The 7,786-nt window shown below is 47.9% G+C and overlaps 1 protein-coding gene across 1 annotated transcript in view; it reads left to right on the top strand.

Annotated features, from left to right (window-relative positions):
* The first annotated feature begins 6,072 nt into the window (after positions 1 to 6,072).
* Ednra (endothelin receptor type A) overlaps positions 6,073 to 7,786 on the top strand; it is a 38,793-nt gene continuing 37,079 nt past the window's right edge. The window contains exon 1 of the mRNA XM_090356871.1: positions 6,073 to 6,448. The gene's annotated coding sequence lies outside the window, so the exon portion shown is untranslated. The remainder of the gene's footprint in view (positions 6,449 to 7,786) is intronic.

The following is a 7,786-nucleotide window of genomic DNA, read 5'->3' as shown; positions in this document are numbered from 1 at the left end:
TTATGCCTGGACTGCAATCCTCCTGTTTGTACTTTCCCAGGAGTGTACCACTGTGCCAACCCTTAGGCTTTCTCTGTAACTAGAAGGCATATGCATGCCACCATACCTGACCACGGACTGAGATGGAGTCTTGTGAACCTTATTTATAGCCAGGCTGAGATTGAGCTATGATTTCTTCATCTCTGCCTCCCAAATAGATAAGATTAATTAAGTACCTGTACCCAGCTATATTACTCATTGTGTTAAAACTTTATATCCAACACAGCACTTGATATAGAGTATTTACTTAATACAGTTGATTTATCCTCAGCACCCTCTAGGGAATTTGAGTACTATCTTTTGCCTACTCACTTTATTCTGTTCCACAACCACTGATACATTCTTACATCACCTACAAAAATAGTTGCAAAATGTTGCCAGGGGCAGTGGCTTATGCCTGTAATCCTAGCTACTCAGGAGACTGAGATCTGAGGATGGCAGTTCAAAGCCAGCCCGGGCACTAAAGTCTGTGAGAATTTCATCTCCAATTGACCACCAGAAAACCAAAAGTAACATTATGGCTCAAGGGGTACGGTGGTAACCTTAAATTAAAGAGCTCAGGGACAATGCCCAGGCCCAGAATTCAAGACCCACAATGACTAAATAAATAAATAAATAAATAAAAGCTAATCCCTCGGCTATGACTCTGGATTGAATCATTTGACTTGCTTTGGCCAATGGGATATGAGCAAAAATAAACAGGAGCAAACTCCTGCATGCTTGAGCGCTGGAACTTGTTCCTTCTTGCTGCACTTGAAACCCTAATGCCATCAGGTGACTGTGCCCAGAATGTCACCCACAGGATGATGAAAGACACACAGCCCACTTGGCCCTTTACCCCAAAAGCCAAGGGAAGCATTGGATGTCAGAAAATTGCAGATCCATGCGGGACCCCACGGGAACCGTCTCACTGCCCACAGAGCCATGAGTTATAGCTCCCATTCTAAGATGTGTGGCCCAGGGAAGGAGAAAGGCAAGCCGACCACTGCTTCGGTCTTCTTCGTTAAGACCTCTGGGATTCGCGCCTTCAACTTCGCCCCAAGCCACGGAAGCAGGGACCACTGCCACATTGTTCCCACTTGCTTGGTCCCTATTAAGACCCACACCCAGTCGGCTTCTTGTCTCTAGTCTCTAGAAGTGTATTCTGCCAATCTAGTCTTCCTTAAACTTCTCTTTCACGTATCCTGATCGATCATAAATAGCGATACTTTATTTCTCAATGGAAAAAAAAATGCCTGTGCATCCTAAATACCTATTCTATAGTCAGAAAAACACATTCTGACCTTAAACCCCCTAAGTCTCATGAGCAATGAATCAAAGAATAGATAATACAATCTTCCTGCTCTCGCATGTGAGGAAACAGGCTCATGAGGGCCAAATAGCTTGCCTAAGACCACATCCTTACTTAATAGCAACCATGAGCCAGAATGCAGACACCCTACTATCCAGGGTAGTTGTGTTTCAACTGCCAATAGCTATAAACACTTCGGCTCATGCACTGGAAAACCAGGTCCTCCGTTCCTCTTAAAAATCACCAGCACTGTGTTCACTGGAATGAGGTCCTGCCACCATGTCTGCTTCACCCCCCAATGCCCACTGAGTTTCATCCTCAGTCTCTCCTCCAGATCCTCTCGACTGCTACCTCACCTTTGAGCTTACCATTTCTAAGGAAAATCCATCATTTCTTCTTCAAACAGAGCAGCTTTCCCCTTGTAGATTTCAACTTTAGAGGAATAACCCAGCAGCCTGTATACGGTGGAGGCAAATAATCAGGGCTAAGGCTCTTCCTCCAGAAAGGGCCAACCCATCCAGTGTTCACAGCAAGTGCTGTGAAGCTCCATCCTTTTACTGTACTTCAAGTCTGTGAATTAGGGAGTTAGCAGCAGTGAAATGGATTTGCAAATCTGAATCGAGGGACTTAAATTCATAAGAATATTTACCCCAAGGAAACAAGAAAAAGTTTTGGTTTTGAGTGCTGTCTTGAGTAGTTTTTACTCTTCAACCATTAGTGTTCATGGAATCAGTATTTTTTGTATGTGGTTTTAAAAGCATCTTTACTGTAGTAGAGACTTACTCTGTTGAAGTGTGAAGTTCACTCACATCCAATCCTGGGATCACCATCAACCTGCAGAACTTTTCTGTGAGCCCCCTCTGAATCTTCAATATTGTATGACACCTAGAGAAGGCATTGTAAACTGCATTGCCAAAATGGGCCACTTGGTGAGGAGTGTAAACCACAAGTCAAGGGTGGGCAGGACAGTTTCCTCTGGAGCCAGAAAAATCTACAAACCTGAATCCAATTTACCTTCCAGGGGAAGAAATGACCTCTAGAGGTAAAGCTGAAAGCAGTCAGCCAGGAGGTAGTAGCTTACACCTGTAACCCTAGCTACTCAAGAAGCTGAGATATGAAGATTGAGTCTCAAACTTACCCAGGCAGGAAAGTCTACGAGGCTCTTAATCTCCAACTGACTACCAAAAACCCAAAAGGAGAGCTATGTAAGAGTGTCAGTCTTGAGAAAAAAAGAAAAAACTGCCAGCTCAAGCCCTAATACATGAAAAAGGAGGAACAGAGGAAGAGAAGGAGGAAAGGAGGAAAGGAGGAAGGGAGGACGGGAAGAGGAAGGGAAGGAAAGGGGAAGAAATGAAGCAAGGAATGGAGGAAGATAGACTTTGTCAAACAGACTCATTACACTTTTTGGAAGTACAAAGCAGGGAATGGCAGTGGGGTGAGCGTACTAAGTCTTAGCTATGGGGAAAGAGTTCTCTCGAGGCTGAAATTCAAAAACTGGCTTGAGTTCTACTGAGTCATTTCCCCAAAGGAGATCAGTAAAGTAGATAAATCTCCACCACTGGGGACTTGATATTGTTCTCACTTAGGATGAGGCCATCTCAGTCTCTTACAAAGATGGGTTCTAGGCCGATGATTCATAGATAATACATTTTTATTTGAAGATTTCTCTTAGAAGTAAAATCATTTGGGGGATCAGGAGTTTGGCCTGGTGGTAGAGAGCTTGTCTAGCATGCACGAAGACCGGGGTTTGATTCTTCAGTACTACATATATTGAAAAAGCTGGAAGTGGTGCTGTGGCTCAAGTGGTAGAGCTCTAGCCTTGAGAAAGCCCAAGGACAGCGCTCAGGCCCTGAGTTCAAACCCAAGGACTGGCCACAAAAAAAAAAAGTAAAATCATTTTTTAACAAAATTAGAGGATGGATCAGCATAGGGAGGTGGATTTCATCTTGATGTCAAGAATTTATTATAGCAAAATATACATAATATGAAGTTATCGTTTAACCCATTTTAAGTGCACCATTTGTGAGCATTAAATACATCCAGCTGTTGTTCCAACCACACTCCATCCAGCTCAGAACCTTTTCATCATTCCACTTTAGAACTCTTAAATAGAGTAAACAAAGTATCCTCATTTCCCAGGGTCCTGATAACCAGTACCCAAACTTTGCCTCTATGAAGTTGACTATTCTAGTTCTCTGCAGTAAGTGGAATAATACAAATCATAGATTTGGACTAAGCTGAAACTCAGAATGGAGTTACTCATGCTCAAGTTCATGTCACCAAGTTGAAATTAAGCTATTTAGCTGACATTCTAAAACATTAGGATTAGAGGGAGGAAAAAAAACAATCAGATTTCCCAAATAGGATGGTTTAATTGGTATGATAATGAAATTCTTTCTAAAATTCATACAGAGAGGAGGGGGAGGAGAAGAGAGAGGGGGAAGGGAGAGGGAGGGAAAAGGAGATAAAAGGTAACATGAAGGCCCTAAATTAGCCAATCAGGTTTTTTTTTTCTGTTTTTCTGCTCCCTGTCCCAGCCTTATAAGGAACGTAATTTTGAAATGATCAATCCACTCTTTTTAATTTCTGCTTCCTTTAGCCTTTCTTTTGTCTGTAAAAACAACCTCTTCTGCTCAGCCTATGGGAATATTTATTCTACTTTATTGAACAAAATGTTGCATTATTTTAGAATCACAAACAAAGCCAATTAAGATCTGCAAGCTAAATGGTTGTCCTTTGAACACATAACATGTGCTTTTACATCTGGATCGTTTTATTCTTCAAAGTTTGCCCACGTTATAGGGTATCTCAGAATTTCATTTTCCCCCCTGGAGACCCAACCGAGGACGTGGTGCATGCTGGGCAAGTACTCTACCATGCAGCTACCTCCCAGTGTAGTTAGGATTGCCAGTCCTAAAACAGCAGCTTCTCCCAGATGTCTCAGTATCTTCTATTCCTGCCAGAAATACAGAACAACCCTGTCAACACCAGCCATATTTTTCTGTCCCTGCTTTGATGTAATGGCTATCAAGGAAGCACTTACCATTTACATTGCACCACAGTCCCAAGAGGTAGGCACTTGTGGGTGCATTCTAACAAAGACTGGACACGCTGACACATTGTGTGGACAGACAGACAAACGGACATGTTCCATTGGACAGGGTGTGGACTGTACAGATGTGTCTCCTCACAGGGTAAGAAGGCACTGAAACCCAGCACCACTCACATACCAATTTGTGAGCCGCCTCTTCTGGGAGAAAGTAGAACGTTTTCCCCCCTAGAAAACCTTTCCATCTTGCTAAGCCATGTACCCAAAAGGTCATTTTTTTTCCAAAGGCAAACTAAGATAGTTCTAGAAGGTATTCACGACTCTAACAGATTAACTTTCCCTCATGAAGAAAGGGAAGGCCACCTGGCTCTGGAGATCTTCCCCCTACACCCATATCCCAGCTATGCTAGGCAAGACCTGGATAGTTTTGCAAAGTGACTTTGCACAGGGCTCCCTCCGTTCATCCACCATCCACCAGAGAGGCCTGTGCTCCCCTTGAGCCTGGGGTCTGTGACAAACAGAATGGAGGGTTAGGGCACCGGTCCTGGGCCCAGGCCAGAGGAGGCGTGACAGCTTCTCCATGCACTCTCTCGGGAAGCTCCTTGTTGGAACCTGGCCACCATCCAGCAAGAGTGCCCAGAGCAGCGGCTGGTGAACACCTCACCCTGGCACCACGCAGGGGAGGCATCTCAGAGCCATGTGCTGGGGACCAAGCTCTGGTCATGGTGTCCCAGCAGGCCCGGCCTGCAGAAACCCTACCTGACAGCCTCATCCTTTGCTCTTCCTCCTGCTTTGAACACATCCTCTACCATGACCAGGAGCCATGACCCAGGAGGGGTCTCCTCCTCTGAGGGAATCTGCATCCCAAGTCTAATTTCTGGAAGCATCCACTGCTCATTCTTCGAAGCCAAACCATAGAACCTTCCATAGGCACTCCAGATCTCTCTTTCTTGACTCTGAGTTAGAAATCGATGTTCGTTTTCCTTTTCTGCTTGCTTGTACCAGTCCTGAGACTTGAACTCAGGGCCTGGGCGCTGACCCTGAGCTCTTTTGCTCAAGGGTAGCACTTTGCCACTTGAGCCACAGCTTCGTGTTTTGGTTGGTTTTTATTGTTGTTTTGTTTGGGAGGTTTTTTTGGGTTTTTTTCCCCATGCCTAATTGGAAATAAGAATCTCACAGACTTGCTTGTCCATGATGGCTTTGAATCACAATCCTCAGATCTCACAGTCTCCAGAGTAGCTACCACCAATGGTGCCCAACTTAAAAAAAAAAAAACATTATATATATATATATATATATATATATATATATATATATATATATATATATATCCATCCTGGGGGGGGGGGGGCCTAGGTTCAAGAGAGCAGAGACCTGCAATCTCAGCTTGGTCCAGTATCCTGCCACCCAGCTGGTCACTACAAGTTCCCGCAATGGACACAGCATCCGAGGGCAGAGGAGAGGCCATCCCCGGTTCCCGCCAGCCTCCTGTTGCTCCCCTGACACTAGCTGGCCAGGGCATGGGCTCCCAAGGCCTTTCGCAAGCCTGCCTCTCTCCCGACCCACCCCCACCACAGCTCCACCCCAGGAAGGAAACAGTTAAAGACTGGGGAGGGGGAAGGGGAGGGGGCGGCGGCTGTGCGCTCTTTAGTAGCCAGGTCCCTGGAGGACTGAAAGCATCCGAGGTCCTAGATCAGATCCGAGGCTGTGCAGCCCCAGGCCGAGCCCGCGAGAGGAGAAGGGGAGGCCGGGCTGGAGGCGGCTCCTCCCGTGCTGGCTTTTCCTGGCAAGCCCTCGCGCGCCGGGGACACTCATCCTTGCGCCGGGGCACGGAGGAGAGGAGGTGGTGAGCCTCCATCGGCCCCGCCGGTGGTCGCCGGAGGCTGGGGACTCGGCGAGGACACCCCCCCCCCCGTCCCCAGCCGCTCCCAGCCCGGGAAGTTTTCCCCGCCGCGCGGACAGCGAGGACGGCGGCCACGCGCCCCGCCACCCACCCTCGCCAGCTCCAGCCGCGCCTCGCCCAGGCGCCGCGCGGACCCGGCGGCTGTGTACGCTCGCCCCGTCCACCGGTGGGTGCAAGTCTTTCCTTTTGGGGTCCTGGGAGGGGACGGGACTTGGAGGAGCCCCCTTGCAGCCGCCCCCCCCCCGGCAGTCACCTGCCCCGGGGGCCCCTGGCGCAGAGCCGTGCGCTCGCTGGGCACCGGGGGAATTCACCCCCGCCCCGGGGGCAGGCGGGCTGGGGTCAGGAGGGATGTCGGTGGGTCTCCCTGGGTATCCCCCCTTTCCCCTGGCGCTTGCTCCGAAAGTCTACCGAGAAAGTTTGCGCCAGAACTTTTTCCTCGCCTGCTTATGAGTGTGCCAAGGGCACATGGAGTGTGGGAACGGATGTCTTGGGGTGCAGAAACACAGTTCTAAAGCCCCTCTGTAGTTCGCCTGGGGGCCCTGCCTGTGGGAGGGCCCAGCGTTCTGTTCTGTTCATTCTTGTAAAGGGCGCTTGGTGACTTTCACAGAAGAAAAACCAAAACAAACATCAAAGGGCTGATTTTTGGATAATCTGTTTACACCCTGAGAAGGGCGGGCGTTCTCCTGGTAGAGGTGGGAAAGAAGGCAGGCGCAGTCCAGGCGCTGACACCCCCAGAGAGAATGAATGGCTCATTTCTTACCTGGACAGCAAAACTATAGAAGACTTGTCAAAAAAGTTCTGGCTATTTCTCCACTTGCAGCCAGTCCCCTGCTCTCAGGATCTCAAGAGAAGGAAGGCTGGTGAGGTTGCATGGAGGCCTGAACTCTACTTCTGTAGGAAAACAGTCCCTCTCCCCCATCCCATCCCATCCTAGTTGTTTTTCCCGTACTAACTGAGAAACACCTTTGGCTATGTAAATCACCACTCTTGTCTACCTGCTGTGTGGTAAGTTTGAATTTTCCTAACTGTTGGTTGCAGATGAACTTTAACGGGTCCTAAAGGATTCCATCCTGTCCTTTAAACATAGCTTTTGCTCCTCTGTAACCTTCTTAGACCCCTAAAAGGAAGAATCCTGAGCCTATAGACATGTCTTTCATGTTCAAGCCTGAGATGGCTCCCAGCGCTGTGAGTGATGGCCGCAGGTCCAGACTTCAGGCCCAGGGCCTGACACACCAGCCCTTGAAAAAGCAGGCACTGAGTGGGCTCTTCCACTTGCTTTTAGATTTGTCACATGGTATCCACATGCCTTTGACAAATGTCCCTTAGATTGGCAGTTTACTGTGTGTGGAAATGATTCCAGTGTTGGTGTCATTGTTGGAAGGGAGGAATGTGGTTTTAATCAAAGTTGGCTCACACCATGATAAGAGCCCACAGCCTTCACCGGCTTAGTTTCTGCTGGAATCAGCTGACCACACAAACCAGCATGCCCCGTTCAAAGTGCCCT

The sequence above is a fragment of the Megascapheus bottae genome, chromosome 23 (assembly GCF_031878675.1).
Source record: "Megascapheus bottae isolate mThoBot1 chromosome 23, mThoBot2.hap1, whole genome shotgun sequence".
In the NCBI taxonomy this organism is placed as follows: domain Eukaryota; kingdom Metazoa; phylum Chordata; class Mammalia; order Rodentia; family Geomyidae; genus Megascapheus; species Megascapheus bottae.
The sequence above is the reverse complement of the archived record's forward strand: the minus strand, read 5'-3'. Positions and strand labels throughout refer to the sequence as shown.